We start from the raw sequence: 20,100 nt of genomic DNA on the forward strand, positions 1-20,100 counted from the left end.
AAGGTTCATTGGCCCTGGCGATTTGATTATAATAACTTTATTTTTATAGCCCGCCCTTCCCGGTTGGCTCAGGGTAGGTAATAACTGGCATGTACATGTAATAAAATTACATTGATAACAACTGACAACAATTAACTGTTCAATTAGATTATGTTAAGTTATACTACTGACTTATTAAACCACCTCTATTAGGGACTTGTAAAGGAGAACTTCATTTCGGCTGGGCAGCTGGTTTGAGGATAGTGCGTTATTGAAACTAACTCAAAAGAATTTTCAGCTAAACATCCGGAAGAAGTTCCTGACAGTTAGAGTGATTCCTCAGTGTTACAGGCTTCCTTGGGAGGTGGTGAGTTCCCTTTCTTTGGAAGTTTTTAAGCACAAGCTAGACAGTCACCTGATAGAAATGCTGATTTTATGAACTTAGGCAGAGTGTGAGTGGGTGGGCAGGAAGGGATGTGCCAGTGTTTGTCTCTTGTGGCCCTTCCTTGCATACCCAGAGAATTGCTGATCGCCACTGTGGGATGGCAGGTAAATTTCATCCAGGCCAGGTTGGATTTTGGAGATTTTTTTTTGGGGGGGGGGAATCACTTGAGCATGAAATTGGGGTCTCTGTGGGCGGGCAGGTAGTCGTGAGTTCCTGCATTGTACAGGGGGTTGGACTAGATGACCTTGGAGGACCCTTCCACCTCTATGATTCTATTGGTTTTGTGAGGAGGGAGGCCAGTGTTATCTCGGTATTTATTTCCTGGCCTCAACTGTCGGCCTGGTGGAACAGCTCTGTCTTACAGGCCCTCTGAGTCCCTCAACAGTCCTGAAGGGCCCTCATCTCATCAAGGAAAGCATTCCACCGGGTTGTGGCCAGGACCAAAATGGCCACCTCCCGCAGCCCCTGAGAGGTTTCTCCCTCCAGGAACTTGCCTCATCCCCTTTTAAAGCCATCTTGACTACAGGCCATTGCCGTTTCTTGTAGCAAGGAGTTCCATACACTAACTATGTGAAGGAATATTGTCTATCTTTATTCCACTTCCTCTGGGAGGCCCAAAATCAAACAGTATGCAAATAGAGGGGGAGGAAAAATTATCTCACCATATAAACGCATATTCGTTTAGCAAACTTCTGCAGCCTCTCTTCCGCCTAAGTCAATCCTAAAATTCACTAGTGGCAGCAGTTCATTAAAGGGTACTAGAGAGCCAACAATCCTCCCTGTGTTTCTGCACCAGGTCCCCAAGGAACACACTTCCCTTGTCACACAGCACAGACACTTGCCATGGCAGAACACTCCTTCAAGTCAGCTGTGATTTTGATCCTGGACACACAGGTGCAGAAAGCGATGTGGGCTGTCAACTCCTCAAAGAGACTTGGGGCCCAAAAATGCTCTTTTGCGGCTAAGCGCATCCATTTCCATGTACAGAAAAGTCACACATGAAGCAACATTCCCACACACGTGTGCCAAAAAAAGAACAGGCCTCTTGGCATAAAAACAGCATCTCTCCTCGCCTCAGAGGAACATAATACACATTCCTAGGCCCCCCTACCAATTTTTCCTGTTAGCCATTGGCTGGGCTTGGAAATATCATCTTCTCCCCCCTTGCCCAAGAATTTTGTCCATGTTTTTACGATAAAGGAGGACAACATTCCCCTTTCCCACCTCCCACCTCCAGGTTACTTCAGATAGCTTGGAGAATCTAAAGCAGGGGTGGTCAAACTGCGGCCCTCCAGATGTCCATGGACTACAATTCCCAGGAGCCCCCTGCCAGCATTTGCTGGCAGGGGGCTCCTGGGAATTGTAGTCCATGGACATCTGGAGGGCCGCAGTTTAACTACCCCTGATCTAAAGGTTTGGGCACAGATACCCTCTGCAGCCACCACATCTGCAGAGGCAGTTTCATCTGAAAGGATCCAGTGCAGCCAATGCAAACAGAAGTGACTGCAAAAGGGAGACCGAAAAAGGAGAACTTCCCCCACACACGCCAACACACCCCTGAAAGGTCGCACTGTGTTCATCTGCTTCAGTCCCGAAATGGAGAAGCTTGCGATTATCTTAAACTTCTGCCGACTACAACCCACGCCATCAGACAGCTTTCCTCCATCGGCAAATATGTTTTTAATTTTATTTATTTTGGGGTTGCATGTTGGACACACGGAGCTGCCTTAAGCTTGGCTATCGAGCTCGGTATTGGCAGCTCTCACTTCATGGGGCTCAGGCAGAGATCCTTACGCTGGAAATGCTAGGGCAGGGGTAGTCAAACTGCGGCCCTCCAGATGTCCATGGACTACAATTCCCAGGAGCCCCCTGCCAGCATTTGCTGGCAGGGGGCTCCTGGGAATTGTAGTCCATTGACATCTAGAGGGCCGCAGTTTGACTACCCTTGTGCTAGGGGATCGGACTGAGGGCCTTCTGCATGCCAAGCGCATGCTCTGCCCACATTCACCCTTTGTGGCTCTCTAAAGGCCAAACTAGATGCAAAATCTTTTGATGAGCTGGACCAGCATTCTCTTAGACCAATTCACTTTTCTCTCTGTTAGATGGCAGCTGCTGGAAACTCATTTCCCACAGTGCAGCAGAGACCCGATTGAGAATGTACCTGCAGTGCGGGCCTCTCCCCCTCAACACAAAATGGCCCCAGTAGGGGGTTACTTGCCCTGTGGAGGTGGAGGAAGCTGAACACGCAGCTGAAAAGTTGCACCTTCAGCCCTAAACTTACAGTTTACGCTAATTGGGGCAGGGAACTCTCTGCTTATGTCCCAGGGCGATGTGAACCGAAGGGGACAGACGGCTCCTCCTTCACAAGCCACTCGGTGCTCCCTTTGCCAACAACTGACCTGAGTCGGCCTTTGCAGGAACCCAGACAGGCTCTTTCAGCAAGGCAAACGCCTCAAAACCAGACCGGCTGAAAGGACCAAAGCAGGTGGCTTCAGCCACACAGGGGAAGAGTTTCTGCCAGCATCCATGGTCCAGCCACTTTGGAACCTTTTTCTTCTGTTTAGTAGGGCAGTGGTCCCCAACCTTTTTATCACCGGGGACCAGTCAACACCTGACAATTTTACTGAGGCCCGGGGGGGGGGGTAGTCTTTTGCCAAGGGATGTCGCCGCCGCCTGAGCCCCTGCTCCACTTGCTTTCCCGCCGGCGCCCCTGACATTCCACCGCCCACTGGTGGGGCGCTGCCAGCAGCAGCTGCGCAGTGCCACGCCGAGAGGGAGCCCCAGCCATGGCAGCCGCTGGAGAGCACCAAAGGTGAGCCGGCAGCAGAGAAACAGGGCAGCTCCCAAGGCAGCAGCCGGGGAGGAGGACGAGGAGCAGCGGACCGGTACCGACTGATCCACGGACCGGGACCGGTCTCCGGACCGGGGGTTGGGGACCACTGCAGTAGGGTACTAAAAACATCAGCCAGACAGCAGGGAAGGGAGAAGGAAAACAAGAGATCCCACAAACTAAGGCCAGGAGTGGGTTAGGTTTCATTCAGCAATAGCATATTCTCTGCGGCAGCAGACGTGAAATGGATGTTTCCAACAACCTGGTTACCACATTGTAATTGCAGCTGTCTTACACAAGTAACCACAGTTATTATAAGGCACTTGAGGATTGTCTCTCTGGATCAGACCGAAGGTCCGTGTGAACCAGCCTGCTAAGGTCGTCTGAGATGCTCACAAGCAGGACAGTGACGGAGAAAGTGCTGCTCCCTCTCATCACACCCCCAACGCCTAATACTGAGGGACACTGCCTCTGTTCATGGAGGTTCCACCTAATCATCAACTTGGCAAATAGCCATCAATTAACTCCTCCACTGTTAACTTACCTAATCTTCTCTTGAGGAGACAGAAGCCTGAGAATACCGCCACAACTTGCTGCTATTATCTTGATGGATTAATTATGGTGGGGTGAAATTTTTCTTTTCACTACCCTGCATTTACTGCCAATCATTTTTCAAATTCAGGTGCAAATCTATTGTAAAAACAACCTAAGGTCGGGAATGCCTTCCAGGTGAGTGCGGCACAGAAAATGGAAGCTTCGCTCAAACAGAAAGGTACGGAGACTGCTGTACACAGTAAAATTAGCAAACAGCTCCTGAGGAAATTGAAGTGCACATTTCTATACTGAAAAACATACCTGTGGGACTCACTGACACAGGATGCAAAGCTAGGGCCAGAGCAGACTTTATTAAGGCCAGGGTGGTCCAGGCTATCCCGCTTTTGCCTGAGCCTGGAAGCTAAGAAGGGTTGGCCCTGTTTAGTATCTGGATGGGAGACTTAAAGGCCTCTACGCAGAGGTAGGCCATGGCAAACCACCTCTGTTCATCTCTTGCCTTGCAAACCCTACAGGTCCCCATACATTGGTTGCAACATTTGGGCACTTTCCACCACCACCAGACTGAAGCAACTGAGACATTTGTTAAACTGATGGAAGAAATATGGCGATCGCTTTGTGCGTGATGAATTAAACCTTCAGACATGCCCAGAAGTGTCATTCAACAAGTCTCAGATGGTCTCCGGGCCTCTTCCCCTGGCTACAGATTAAGGGCCCCCAATGGTGTTCCCTGTAATGAAAGCAGCAATCGGAGGGGTGAGGAGAGAAGAACCAAAGAGTAGCACGAGTGGTACGTTCCACATGAGAGACTGTTGCTCACAGCCCAGGACAGAGGGGCACCTGCTTGCATTTCACTAGCCAAGAATCAAAATCAGATGCATGCTGCTAACTTTCTGCACACCCAAGGGATACTTGCTGTCTTTTCAAGAATGGAAGCAGAGTTGGAAAGAGCACTTCCTTTCATGTAGTCCCCACAAGGAGCAGGCACGGCCACAGAGCTGTGATGGTGAGTTCGGCCTCTGTCCCACATTTTCACCCCAAAAGAAAGTGCAAACAAAACCATCCAGTCTACTTCATCTCCGCTCTTTCGCCTTTGCCCCAGAAACTCTTGGGACAGTGGTCAGTAGAAGCTCTACCAGCTTTGAGAACAAGGGGAGAAAAATACTTATTTGTCAAATCCAGAATTCAGCCTGACTTAGGGTGAAAAAAACAGAACCCAAAACCTGACACCACTACCTGACTCAGCTGCCTCATGCACAATTACAACTTTCGCTAAATATTTATTTAGTGTACCAGGAGCTGTACAAATGTTTGCAATCCTGCTGGGGTAGGAAGCTGGCAACACCTAAAAACATGCCACAGGTACTTTTCTTTTATGAGCTCTGGAACCCGGCAGGTACCACTCAGCCCTGCCTCCGCCATCTTCAGCCTCCGATTCAAAGAGAAACCACCTCCCACGGAGGCGCCAAATACTCAAGAGCACCCTGAACTCAGTGCTAGTGGGAGGGACGGAGGGGGCTGCTGATTCATGGCAGGAAGCACCTACCTCCCCTGAGTCAAATCTATCCCCTCCGCCATGAGCCCCTGACAGCACCATTGAACCTCATTCGGCAAAGATTCTAAATACTCATCAATTCCAAATCTATTTCTGCTGCGGGACGGGATTCCTAAAGGCCTGCCAACACCCCACCCAAGATCAGTGCAAGATTCACCCGACAGAAAGACGAAACAGAGGGAGTGAGGGAGGGAGGCTCAGCACCACTCAGTTTTAGGATTCCCCCAGGATAGGCAGCTTCAGGGGATGGCATCATGTTGCCATCGCTGCTGATATACAACCATCATAAATTCATAGCCAGGAGCCATAAAAAACGCTGGCTCCATCCAGCGAGACATATTTGGCTAATTATAACGTCTGTGGTCGGCTACCTAGCTCTGTATCCAAATAGACGTGGGATCCCTTTATGATGCGCGGAGGAGCAAGACTCTGGAAATTCAGCTCTCATCTCTGCTGAGTGTGTTGGCTTCCATGTGCAGAACGAGCCTCTGCACACACCGACAAAGGAAAGCTCCAATCTCCAAAAGGCAAGCCCCTCAGGTCCCCTAGGTGGCACAGAGACACGAACAGGTGGTCGAGACCACACCACCAGGCCGGACCCACGTAAAAGAGCAGCAGAACAAGTTATTCCAAGGAATGGCATCCTTTGCACTGAGGATTATCCCCCTGTATCCTCCACCCAATAACCCCCTTGCCCCACATGCTTTCAAGTTTAAATGACCACTGTAAGCTGTTTTTAAAGGCTTCTGAAGGTCTGTGGCAATATTAGCCAATTCTCTGGGGGCAGAGGAGAAACCCAGGAGAACTTGTTTGAAACTTTCCAAAACACTATGCTGGAAAAGTGCTTTGGGGCGTACGAGTCCCTGTTTGCCTCCATCCCATATTTTTTTTTATCACCACCACATAACGGAGGCTTTGGCTTCACATAGGGAGGAAAAAGTTTTCCCACAACTGCTTCCAAAAAGGAAAACCCAGAACAATGTGGGTCACGCCACCGCTGAAGCCAATGTGCTTCCTCGTACTACGCTCCGGGACTCTGAAGCAAACGCGGAGATCTGTGCCGAACCAGTGGCGCTCTCATGTCATCCATTATGGGCACGAGTCTGAAACAAGACAGTGGCCCCTCCCGCAGAGCTCTGCATGTGCCTCAGGGGGGCTGACCATAGCTTGAGGACTGGAAACTTGATTTTTTCCTCTTGGCACAGTCTAATTAATTGTAGCAGTAAACACAAGGAATGGGTTTTTATTCTCCCCTCCTTCACCTCTTGGCAAGAGAAAGCTTTCCTCGTTTAATTTTAGGCAACCACAAGGCTAAACAACAGACAAGCTGTTATTCATTCATGAGAAAGCACAGCTTTCATTCAACACCTATAAATCTATCAACCATGTCGAGCTCACAAATTAGGATAAAAATGCAAGTAACTAACAGACCAAGAAATAAGATACAGAACAGCTATCAGACTTATCTAGTTGTGATAGTACCCTTGCTAACGGTGTAACACCACATTCTGTCTGGCCTCACCGCTGGTACAGCAAACCTTTGCATTGGGTGAAATCATCTGTCAGGTCGTCTTTGCTGCAACCTGTTATTTTGATGACACTGCTTCCTATTTGTTTGTTTAAACTGCTTCCCATTTGTTCAACGTAGCCACAACCAGCAGGCATGAAATGGTTGTTTCAGGTTGTCTTTCCAGGTGTGAACTCGCATGGATCAAAACCACAACGCCCAAGCATGTGCAGGGACAGCACTCTAGGGCTGGCATGGTGGACCAGCCGAATGCACCAATGCATCGCAAAATCCATCAGCGGCGTGACACGCCAGCATCCTGTTTTCCATCTTAAAGCACATCCCTTCTCGGCAATCTCTTGGAGACGTGCGTGCGATGCCCTGAGCCGACCTCCCCTGCTGAGCGCTAGGCAACCTCCAGTCCTCCTTAGACAGCGCTCCCAGCTAGGGGACTCCCCTCAGGCCTGCACTGGATTAGAAGAATTCCAGGCTGCCCTTGGCGGCTTTGCAGGTGGAGGGGTCAAGAGGCCTCCACCGGGGTCACAACCTGTCTGCCCTCCTACTCACGCCAGGCCCGGAAGAGCATCATTAGGAGGCCGAAGCCACTGCCCCCCGTTTCCTGTCAGAAAGTGTCTCTGATGGAGCCACAGGTGAGAGAGTTAAGGGCACAGGCCGCAGCACTACAGCCCAGGCTGGGCTCCAAATGCTGCATCCTGCGGCAGCACCCTGACGTCCCCTAGAGCAGGACGGGTCTCTCCTTCCTGCCAAATAACAACTGTGAGCCTTGCGAGGGTGAGGGGAGCCGAGGGGGAGAAAGAGGCGAGTCCAAAGGACTAACTTATGGGATGCTGCCAAGTTTTTAAAAGCAAACATTCCTTCTCCGTGTCTCTTCCCGCTCCCCACCACCACTTTCCTCATGACAATCAAGTCTGGCTTCCTTCTAAGGCCTGGAGAAATCTAGAGATCTTAAAGCAAAGAGGCAGCCTCACCCAGGATCTAATCCGACTATCTCAAAGGGAGGAGGGGTCCTGCAAAGCCTTCCCCGCCCCACACACACACACACACACACACACACAAACCCCATCTTGCCAGACTAAATACATCCCTGATTTCTTTGAATGTTTGCAGACATCAGATTGGAAGGAGAAAGGGCTCCTGCCAGGAGGCTTCCATCTGGCCCAGCAGGGGAGGGTTACTGAGTGCCCCACCCCTCCAAATCCCCAGTTCACAAAAGGTCAGCCCTTTTCCCCTGCATTGTGTGGGTCCTTTATGGCCGCTGTGCTTGAAACACTGCCCCTGGGGTTTCTAGAGACCGCCCCATTCCAAAAATCAGAGAGGAAGAACAACTGGAGAGGGTAAAAAATGTCACGGTGCAGTGGCATTTTGCACCGGTCAAGCATTTGTGCCCAAACACCACATGGACCATGCACAAGCCTCCCTTTCAAAAGTCAGAAGATCCCCAGAAGAGGAGAGACAGACAACTGTAGTTACACATGTAAAGAAAGCCCCAAATTGCCATTGAACAAATGGCTGAACCGACAGGGAAGTTTGGTGACTTCAACAGCATGTAAGGCGTGCACATCGGCGGGGACTCCCCCTTCAGCGGGAGCCAGGACACACGTTCCTGCCACTGCAGTGGCTTGAACCCAAGGAGTCTGAAGAACTACCTGTTGGCAAGGTGGATGATACTGTGGGAATCCTTCAGCGTACTGAACCAAAGTGGAGCCATTTTTGAGAGCTGAGTGACCAAAGGAGGATGTGCAGAGTATGGAAAAATACTGCCACGTTGACAGGAACAGAGCTATGTGTCCTAAAGTCCAGAAGACTGGAAAACAACATATAGGAAGGAAAAAGGCCGGTAATGAATGTATGTATTAGACTTAATGTATGGTATATATTAACCTTGTAGTAGAGATAAGCATACTCACAGAGTACAGGGGGATTAAGACTGTAACAATAAAGACGGGGTAGGAGAGGGGGAGAGGAAAGAAGAAGAGAGCGCGCTCAATTCCCAGACGGGGAACCTCTGCTCGGACTCCCCTCGGCTCCTACCCAGATGAAAAGGCACACCGACTTTGAATCTTCTTTCTGGGGCTATCAGCTGTCGGCTGGCTCCGACAAGTGGTGCCCCGTGTGAGGCTCGTCGCGACACGTGTTTGGATATTTCAACGCTCACCTCGCCCGGCAAGGGTTTCAGGCGCCATTCATCTTCGGATCCCGGTGAGCGTTCCCCGGTGTTTGCCTTTCGCTGCTTAGTGGTTTCTTTCTCTCCACTATGGGCAGCTCCCTTTCCAGTCCGCAGAAGCGCTTTTTGAAAGACCTTCAGTATATTCTTAAACAGAACAGGCTGGAGGTTCCTGAGGAAGATTTGACGTCCCTCATTTTGGCAATAGCCACGTATTGTCCTTGGTTTCCCGAAGACGGCACAGGGGAAATAGGGCCCTGGGACAAGGTTGGGACCACTCTCCATAGAAATCCGCATGTTTCTCTGCCGGTTTTGAACGCATGGTGCAAGGTTCGTGTGGCCTACGGCACCTTAACGCCACCTAACATCAGCCTGACCACGCTTACGCCTCAGAGCCAGCCTGTTCCTGCTCTCGCTCTCCCGGCACCAGCCCTCCCACAGCTTGCTGCACCTTCGCCGCCGTCATCTGCTCCGCCTGCCTGCCAGGCTCTGCTGCCGCCTGCACCCCCTCCTGCCCAAGGCCAGCCGCCGCCATCCCGGAAATCGGCTATCTTGGCAGCGGACTCTGGGTCTGCGGAGCCCACTGCTTTTCCAATTTTTGTTCCGGCTTTTGGTCCTCCTACCCATGCGCCTTTCGAGTTCCAGCTCATGAAGGAACTGAAGACGGCTGTGTCCACGTACGGCATTAGTTCTCCCTATGCTCAAGGATTAATGGACAATGTTTTTTCTCTTCGCCTCATTCCCGAAGACCTTAAGTTGCTGGCGTGCACTCTCCTCCCTCCCTCAGCTCTGGTCATTTTTGACAATGAATGGGAGCATGAGTGCCGCGAACGGGCTCCTGTGCTCGTCCAGCAATATAATGCCCAGTTGCCCCCTGGAAGTGCTCGAGCGGATGAGGCTATCATGCTAGACGTTTTGTTGGGGCGAAGCACCCAAGCAGCAATAACAACGCAGGTTGCCTTGCACCGCCTGATTCAAGAGGCCTCCGTTGCCGCCGCGCGAGCCGCCTTTCTTCGCACCCCCGACCCTACCGGGAAACTGCAGAAATGGGGAGCGGTCCGCCAGGGTCCAGCGGAACCTTACGCTGAATTTATACATCGTCTCATGACTGCCGTTCAGCGACAAGTCACAAGTCCTGAAGCTCAGGAGCTGGTAGTCCGCCAGCTGGCTTTTCAGAATGCCAACAATGATTGTCAGGCAGCCCTCCGTCCCATTGCCGACCTACTAGGGACTGATATTCATGCTATGCTGCAGGCCTGTCAATCGCAGGCCGCATACTCCTGCGGAGCGACATTTTTGTTCAGAGGAACCTCTGGCTCGACCACTGGTGGCCTACCGACGCCTCCCCGACCCGGAGTGGAAAGGATCTGTCCCGCTGATACCAGGAAAATGAGCTTTTGTATTTTTCTGTTCTGTTACATGCTTCTTTTTGTTGATTGTAATCTCTTTGTACGTTATGCTTACTATATGTTCGAGCAACACGGTAAGGATTCTATCTTGTTGTATGAATCGCCTTTATTAGGGGAGAAAGGCAGGTTTCGTCCCTGGCCTACTGGCCTCACCACAGTTGGTGATGGGATCCCTTAATGAGATGGGAAACAAACCTACTGTATTTTGGCCCCCTGAACAAGCTTGAAATTACTTAGAAACAGGTTTTCGAATTAGATAGATGTGTGTGAACATGTATAGTAAAGGATTAGGTTTTTGGTGTGGGGTTAATAATGTTATATATAACAAACACAATAGAGAAATTTAAAACTCTTACCCAGAAACAAGATTTGGAAATTAAGGATCTTGATAAGAAAAACAAGGAATTCCAGGGTGAACTTTTAAAAGTAAAAACACAGTTGCAAAATGTACTGGATTTCCAAAGCCACACAGATAAGAAATTGAAAGGAAAATACAGCAGACCCAGTAACCCAGCTTCACCTCTTGTCTTTTAAGAGGAGGAAATATTCTCAGTTTCCCCATCACAGAGTCAGGAAGGAAATCTTGCCTCTGAACCTGTACAGAGTTCCAAAATCCAAGTTCACAATAATGGTTCAACATGTGTGCTTCCATTTTTACTTTTAAATTTTCAAATTTTACATTTGGCTGCAATTGGTAGAGCCTCCAGCTATAGTTGCAGTCACACTGAAACAGCCACTATTTTGCAATCTTAAAACAGACTCTCTTTGTCTAATTGCCTTCCTAAGCACTAAGCCCCATGACTCATTCCTTGCTCTCCCCCATCCCAGCAACTAATCCACATAACAAAGGACTGAAAGTATTCCTTCTTCCCAAATCAGGAAGGGAAGAAGTTTTGGTTCTCTAAAGACTGACCCCTACCTCAGAGAGAATCAAAGGGGGGGTAGAGTACAGTAAAATAGTTCTGTTCTAAAATATGTTTTGTTTTAGTTTTTATTTTTAAGACAATTTTGGCTGCTTTTAGTATTTGAAATATTTTCTCTTTGAGAAAAAGCATTCCCTCCATAGCTTTTCATTCTGATATTTTTACTTCCTATTTCAAATTTTAATTGGCAGTTAACATTTTTTCCCTTTTTGCATAAGACAATTTTGTTTAAAAATCTGTTTTTGCAATTTTGTTTTTGTTTTGAAGATGTTTAGAAAGCTTCATACAGATCTTTCATTTGGGTACTCAGGCTTCCACAAAGCCTGACTTCTATGAAAAGGCACTCTGTGAATGTACAGAGGAACAGTCTTTCCTCCTTAAAAACACAATTCTTTTGACACACTATTGTATAATAGGACTCACATGCAGATTGGAAAGGACGGTCAATGCCACTGGACTGATTATTCGAGAATTGCAAGGGGAAATTGAGGAATTATATCAAATGATGATGCAGTACCGTTTTGCCTTGGACTTTTTGCTTGCACGCCAGGGTGGATATTGTGAAATTGTAGGTCAGACAGCATGTAAAGTGACTTTTCATAATAATAGAGATAATGAGTACAGGTGGTGGGACTGGATCATTGGGGGGCTACCTTCAATAACCTGGCTGTGACAAGCGGTGGTGGGAATACTATGTGTGATTTGTGTATTAATAACAGGATGTTGTTGCTTACAATGTATTCCGTCTTTGATGACACAGTGCGCTGATTGGTTTCATGCAAACAAATCGGCCAAAGCCGTTTCTAGACACCATTTCACGGCGCCTGTATATCAGGTGGTTCCCACTAGAGATATGATTGGCTGTCATTTAAAAGAAAAGTGGGTATGTGGGAATCCTTCAGCGTACTGAACCAAAGTGGAGCCATTTTTGAGAGCTGAGTGACCAAAGGAGGATGTGCAGAGTATGGAAAAATACTGCCACGTTGACAGGAACAGAGCTATGTGTCCTAAAGTCCAGAAGACTGGAAAACAACATATAGGAAGGAAAAAGGCCGGTAATGAATGTATGTATTAGACTTAATGTATGGTATATATTAACCTTGTAGTAGAGATAAGCATACTCACAGAGTACAGGGGGATTAAGACTGTAACAATAAAGACGGGGTAGGAGAGGGGGAGAGGAAAGAAGAAGAGAGCGCGCTCAATTCCCAGACGGGGAACCTCTGCTCGGACTCCCCTCGGCTCCTACCCAGATGAAAAGGCACACCGACTTTGAATCTTCTTTCTGGGGCTATCAGCTGTCGGCTGGCTCCGACATGATACGGCACCAGACCACGCAAGGCGCTGCGCACCACTTGGAGAGGGGGGAGCATGGAACCGAGAGCACGGCCACAAAGCTTCTGCCTTTCAATGCCAAGGGCAAATACATGGGGAGCAAAGGCGGGCGGGGGGGTCTCCGGCTAGGGCTAGCCATCCAGTCCTTTGGCATCCCTGCCCAGAGCACAAGAAATGGTGGGCACGCACATGCACACGCACACTCTCTCTCCCCAGACTGGCAGCTGGAAGATGTGGTGCTTGCACAGCTGTACACAGCCCTGCCCGCTAGCCCTGGGCATGTACTTCGGGCTGCCCTTCCTGCCCCCATTCTCTCCAGGGCCTGCCCCAGTCCAGTGGGTCAGGCTGATGCCCGGCCGGCAGCCCTGAGAGAAAGCAGCCCCTCCGGTGGGGAGGAGGCAGAGGCGGAGGGAGGAGACTGGAGCCTGGCACCGTGCCAGTCCGAGGATATTAACCCAGCCATGCACGCAAGAGGAGAGGAGGGCTGGCAAACATGGAAAAAGCGAAGGGAGGGGTTCCAGGCTGCATTTCGGAGAGGGGCGAACGGCAGGGGCCCCTCCCCAGCCCTGCAAGGATGGGCCTGCTGGGGAGGGACGGAGACAACCCCCCCTCCCCCGGCGTTGCCCTTCACCAGAGGAGCTGCAAAGCGTTCAAGGACACGGCAGAAGCCGCCTCCCCGAGAGAGGCAGGAAAGGGGGGGGCGTCCCTCCCCGGGAGATTGAACACCTCAACCTAGACTAGGGAGCAATCCCGAATCGCGCCCTCCCCGGCACAAAATCGGGCGGCTCGAGGAGGGGCAGCCCGTTGTAAGGTGCACGGGAAAACCTGCACCGTTTCCAATGCAACCTCGGCGCCTCCTTGCCAGAATTTCCAGGGGGGGGGGGGAGATCAGAGGTACAGGAGGTCGGGAAATTGCACCAGGGGAGAATAGGCCCCCCCTGTACAGGTGTGCGCGGGGGGGGAGGGAAGAAAGCGGTCTCCACCCAACGCTGTAGCGGTCTACCCCTCCCTGCGCGAACCTGCAGTCTGGTTTGGTTGGGGGGGGCATTGCTGGGCAAAATTCTCCCCCCCCCGCCCCTAAAGGCCACCTTAATCGCCTTTCTGAAATCATGCCTCTCTTCCAGCACGAAAACGGGGGGGGGGCTCCCCTAGCTTCCCCCCCTCCCCCGCCAGTCGGGTCATGCCAGGCTGCCATTTTTTTGCCGCTCACTCCGCTTTGCCCTCCGCTTGCTCGGTGCAACATATTCCGCTTTGCAGGAGAATTTCGGGCGGGTGGGGGCGGAGGAGAGAGACGGAAATCCATCGCGGCTTCCCCCTCCTCGCCCCCCCACCTTTGCTTTTTCCTGCTCCCTGCACAGCCCAGATGCATCTTCGTAAAAAAAAAAAAAAAAAAGCCCCTGATCGCAGAACAGTACAGGCGAGACACGTCTGCAGAAATGGAAATTAATAGCAAGCCCCCCCTCTCCCGCGGCACGGCCCGGCGCGCGCGCGCACACCGACACACGCATGGGGGAGCCCCGCCGCCGCCGCCGCCGCCGCACTCCTCGGCGCTCCCCACCCCCGTGGAGCTCCTCTCCGCTCCGCTCCCATATTCTTTGCAGGCAGAGCCGTGAAGTTCAAGTTCACCCAAAATCTACACGGGGGGGAGACCCCTGAGGCCGGGCGCGCCTCGGAGGGGACCTTGCCAGCCCCCCGCCTTTGCCCATCCCTGTGCCAGGAGGAAGCCGCTTGAACTTGACGGCATGGGGTACGGTGGGGGGGGGCAGGAAGAGAGCGGGGGAGGCGCTGCCAATAACAGTCCTCGACAGACACGGACGTGCCATTTCGGTGCAATGCAATAAAATGCAACAAGCGATCGCGGCAGCGGCGACGTGTGTGTGTGTGTGGGGGGGGGGGAGGCAGAGTTGCCGCTGCTTCTCCGGGGCACGCATGGGAAATGCAAACCAGGAAAGGCGCGGGAGGGAGGGTGGGGGGCGCTGCGGCTGGTGCGGAGGGATGCGGCGCGGGTGGGGTGGGGTGGAGTGGGGGGCTCTGCCATCCTCTGCGCCAGCCTCGCATGTCAGAGCGATCTCTCCCCCCTTGCGCCAGAAACCCCTGCCCAGGGTGGAAGAGGGGGGCTGGCCCTGGCACGGATGACCCCCCCGTTTCCCTTCGCAAGTGTCAGCTCTCCCCCTCCCTGCTGTCCCCCTCTTACCTTGCGCCCCGGCGTTGCTGTCGCTGTTGCAGCTGCTGGCTCCTTCCCGGGAGGGGGGATCCTCCTTCCGCGCTCCCTCTTGCCTTGCTTTGCCTTGCCCTGCCCGGGGAGGAGGCCTCGCCCGCCGCCTCCACTGCAGCAACGAAGCCGCTCGGATCGGACCGCCTCGGCTCCCTTCGGACGCGCTCGGGCCGCAGCGCCGCCAAAGCCCGAGAGGGGGAGCCCGAGAGGCGCCGGCAGCCTGTGCCAGGGCCGCTTGCAGGCAGGCGGCCACCCGGGTCCTAGAACCCGCCGAAACCAGGCGAAAGAAATCCCCCCCCCCCAATCATGCGGGGGACAGTGACGCTGGGACCCAAGCCTCGCCCTCTCACTGACCTCAACGCCCCGCCTCCAGCCAACCCCCCCCCCCCCCGGCTCAGCAGAGAAACATCTCTCTTAAAAAACAGCATTGAGACCAGCCGTTCCGCCAGCAACACGCAAGTTTTTAAGAAAGCGCCCCCCCCCGTCCCTTGCCCTAGAGCAGACGGATCCGTTCGAAGATTCCATTGCTAGCTGTCATTGCTTCTCCCTGCAAATCCATTTAACCGTTCTACTTTTGGCTTCTGCTTCTTCTTGTGACACTGAGTACCACGGGTTAATCATTCATTCATTTGTCTCGGCATACTTGGAGCCAAGTTCAAACTCAGATTTTGTGTTCTGTATGACAAAATGCCCTTTTCAGAGCCTAGCAGTACACAATCATTAAGCTAAAGAATGAACTGAGTTGTGATCAAAGCTAGCCACCGCAGGTCAGGTTAGGCTACAGGAACTCTCTTTTTATAAGTTAAACTCTAGATATCCTCAGTTCCTAAAGATGATACTGGGTTGAAAGTTGGGCCCAGGTCTTTGAAGTTCAGTTTTTGTAAGTTGGCACTGAGAAAAACCAAACTCAAAAGCATTGTCACAGGCAGTTCCGTGGTAACACATCTGCTTTGCATGCCAAAGCTCCCACATTAAATCCCTGATGCCTCCAGGGGAAAAAAGGTGATGGGAAAAACCTCTGCCTGAGACCCCAGAGTACTGCTGCCAATCTGAGCAGACCATGCTGACCTTGGAAGTCCAATGGCAGCTCCGTGTGTCCCTTACTTAGCTCATCCATAATATGCTCTAGGACAGGGGTAGTCCACCTGAGGTCCTCCAGATGTTCATGGACTACAATTCCCATGAGCCCCTGCCAGCGTGCACAGGTGGACTACCCCTGCTCTGGAATACTGGCTGAAGCCCAAACCCCAGAATTGCAAAGCCTCAGCATACAGCATACAATGGCGTCTTCTTACCTGGGGAAAATATCAGCTTCCGGTGACTATTATCACTGCTGTTCCGGAAACACAGATTCGAATCTTCCCTGCGACCTCTGAGCATGCCATCAGGACACCTGCCTTTTAACCACTCCAGCTGGAAGGAAGTGATGTGGGGGGGGAAGTACAGCTCATCTGCTTTACGTGACAGTGAGGGGTTATGGTGAGGGGCTCAGCTTTCCGAGACAGAACAACCAAGGACACCCCCTCAGCCAGCTCCAAACACCCCCACGTTCTCTGGAGCAGCTGCAACAGCACCACCACTTCCATTTTGACTAAGCTACTCAGCCTCCCTTTTGTACATCATAAGTGACAGTGCACAGTCACTCCAGTCTGAACCCCATTTGGCTTTGAGCGACCACAGTAACTCTGCAGGGGAGTGAGGTGAGGAATCCAATTCATTTTATAGGGCACATTTGAAGTGCAAGGTAACAAAGCAGACCATTTTGTTCTGCGCCAAGAACAGAGTTTTCTCTCCTGGCATGAATTAACACGCTCTGCTACTCCATCATAAACCAGAAGGCAAATGGAACATCTTTAAAAGGATCTATAAAGCTAAACATTTATTTTTTAAAACATTTGTAACAATTCTGAATTGTGTATTTTGTCTGTTGTAACCCACCCTGAGCCTTCGGGGGAGGGTGGGCTAAAAATATCGTCATGCATAAATAGAATAAATAAAGACTGACCTTGAACTAGAGCCCATTTCAGCACCTGACAAAAATGGGCTCCTGACATGATTAATTAAAAACTGGAGTAAGCGAGGTTGCTGGGTCACCCCAATCACCACTGGGGGTGAGGATAAGGTTGCAAGATCCATGCTGGAAACCCCTGGAGATTTGGGGGACAGAGGCTGGAAAGGACAAGAACCTCCATGGGGTACAATGCCAAACAGTCCACCCTCCAAATTTACATTTTCTCCAGGGGAACTGATCTCTGTAATCTGGAGAAGAGCTGGAATTTCAGGGGATCCCCAGGACATCCCTAGGTAGGTCTGTGGCTGAGTAGCAGAACATCTGCTTTGTATACAGAAGGAAGCCAATTCCAGTCCCCATCTGAAACTAAAAGGTTTTGGGTGATATGAAAGATCTCTACTTAAGGCCCTGGGTAGCTGCTGCCTGTCAGAGCAGACAAGTCTGGGCTTGGGAGTGAAGGGTCTGACTCAGTAGATGGCAGCTTCATGTGTTCAGTTGCGTCAAGCCTTTAAGGTGCCACAGAAGTTTTTGTTATGTCAGCTGCAGTGCAGTAGCTGGGCCACCCTTCTGGAATGTATCACTATTTTTAAAAGTAGTGATAGGGAGACAACAGTGAGATGTAAACACCCTCCACATTAAGCAACTTGGGAAGGTGGCAGAAGGATCTTGCAATGGCTGCTGGGTAGGGGTGGGGAGCTGTACAGAGGGAGACATTTCCAAAAGGCCATTCCAAGTGCTACCCTGGGACGGATCAGCTGGCATTTATGAAAGCACTTCTCTCACCACAAAACTCCCACGGAGAGGAATTAACAGCAACCTGAACTCCATCTCCTGCTGAGCCAAGCCACCAACCTCTCAGGGTGGCTCCATGAGGAGGGTCCTGATGCAGCAAAGGGGCTCCCCTCCCTGCCAGTCACCTGCAGCATAGGGAGTGACTGGCATCCTTGCCTAATCTTTTCCCTCCAGGCCCCTGGCCTACTCCACCGTGGAAAGAAACACACAATGATAACACCACCAGACCAGTCTAGATCCAGCCCATGGACAGCACTACTAAAATCCAAACTGGGAATGGTTGCGTTTACCATTCCAGGATTTGTGGGGATAGTTACTGGGCAAAGAAATGTAGGCAACATCCCTTGTTTATACCATACCTGACCATACCAGGAGCTTCATACCATCTGCCAATCACAGGGGCTAGTAAGGTTGACAACCTCCAGCTGGGGATTAGAGACCTCCCAGAAATATAATTGATCTAGGGATGCCAGTCTCCAGGTGAGACCTGGGGATCCACTGGAATTATAGCTCATCTCCAAATTAAAGAGATCAATTCCCCTGGAGAAAAGGGCTGCTTTGGAGGGTAGACTCTATATGGCATCATACTCTACTAAGGTCCCTCCCTGCCCCAAATCCCTCCCATTCCCAAGCTCTACCCCCAAAGTCTCCAGCTATTTCCCAACCTGGAGCTAGCAACTCTATCAATGTTTCCTCTTGTTGCTGCTGTTCAGAGCTTTCCTGACCCTGAATGTGGAGAGCCCCTTTAGTCCAGCTTTATTTACATTTCTCCTTTCTCACTGGGACCAAAGGCAGATTAGAAGAAGAAAAGTTGGTTCTTACATGCCACTTTTCCCTACCCAAAGGAGTCTCAAAGCGGCTTACAGTCGCCTTCCCATTCCTCTCCCCACAACAGACACCCTGTGGGGTGGGTGAGGCTGAGAGAGTGTTGATATCACTGCTCGGTCAGAACAGTTTTCTCAGTGCCATGGAGAGCCCAAGGTCACCCAGCTGGTTGCATGTGGGGGAGCGCAGAATCGAACCCGGCATGCCAGATTAGAAGTCCGCACTCCTAACCACTACACCAAGCTGACACTCTTTACCCAGAGGAAGCCAGCTCAATCAACAGGATAGGACACCCAGTAATGCAATATAGGATGTGGACTGTAGAAATCTAGAACCAACCAGAATTCTGAAACAGAGCTGAAGCAAACCTTTCTCTCCCTCTCCCCTTCCATTCTGAAATCTGGAAATAAAATCGATAGTAGAATTACTCTGTCCCAAATTGTCAGGTCAAGAAGGTTTTAGGTTATGAATTTTAAGATTAATCCTGAATGTTTTGTGTATGTATTTTTATGGATGTTAGTTGTCCGAGGGAGGGGCAGCCAATAGATCTAAACAACAAATAAATAAATGTTGATGGAATCATAGAATCATAGAATTATAGAGTTGGAAGGTACCTCCTGGGTCATCTAGTCCTGAAATATGCAGGATACAACCCTATCGCTCATCCTTGGGAGGAGAAACCTCTTTAACTATCAGGAACTTCTTCCAGATGTTTAGATGGAATGTCTTTTGAATTAATTTCATCCCATTCATTCTGGTCTGTCCCTCTGGGGCAAGAGAGAACAACTCTGCTCCATCCTCTATATGGTAGCCTTTTAAATACTTAAAGATGGCTATCTGATCCCTTCTTAGTTGTCTCCTCTCCAGGCTAAACAGACCAAGCTCCCCAAACCTTTCCTCATATGTCTTGGTCTACAAACCCCTCACCATCTTTGTTGTTCTCCTCTGGACACACTCCAGTTTGTCTACATCCCTCCTTCAACTGGATTGCCCAAAACTGAACACAGTACTCCAAGTGAAGCCAAACCAGAGCAGAGTACAGCAATACTTTCACCTCCTGTGATCTGGACATGATACTCTGTTTGATACAGCCCAAAATCCCACTTGCCTTTTTAGACACCGAGTCACACTGCTGTCTCATGTTCAATGTATGGTCTACTAAGACTCCTAGATCCTTTTCGCACATGCTACTGCCAAGACAAGTCTCCCCCATCCTATATTGGTGTAAATAGTTTTTCCTACCTAAATGCAGAACTTTTCATTTATCCCTATTGAATTTCATTTTATTTTATTTAGCCCAGTTCTCAAGCCTATTCTGATTCGGTCTTCTGTTGTGTTTGCTACCCCTCCCAGTTTCATATCATCTGCATCCCTCATCCCTCATCCACATTTTACCAACTTGTCAACAAGAATATCATGTGGAATCTTATAAAAAGCTTTACTGAAATCCAGATAAATGATGTCCACAGCATTCCCCTGATCCGGCACGGTAGTCAGTTTCTCGAAAAAAGAGGTAAGTTTGGTCTGACAGGACTTG

General features: G+C 50.6%; 1 protein-coding gene across 3 annotated transcripts in view; it reads right to left on the reverse strand.

Annotated features, from left to right (window-relative positions):
* DNMT3A (DNA methyltransferase 3 alpha) overlaps positions 1 to 15,070 on the reverse strand; it is a 112,409-nt gene extending 97,339 nt beyond the window's left edge. For 2 of the 3 annotated variants that reach the window (XM_077330581.1, XM_077330571.1), the window contains exon 1: positions 14,915 to 15,051. The gene's annotated coding sequence lies outside the window, so the exon portion shown is untranslated. Of the gene's footprint in view, positions 1 to 14,914 lie in introns of all 3 variants that reach the window. The other variant, XM_077330590.1, reaches the window with a different exon arrangement.
* Positions 15,071 to 20,100: the final 5,030 nt, after the last annotated feature.

Source organism: Paroedura picta, chromosome 1 (assembly GCF_049243985.1).
Source record: "Paroedura picta isolate Pp20150507F chromosome 1, Ppicta_v3.0, whole genome shotgun sequence".
NCBI lineage: Eukaryota > Metazoa > Chordata > Lepidosauria > Squamata > Gekkonidae > Paroedura > Paroedura picta.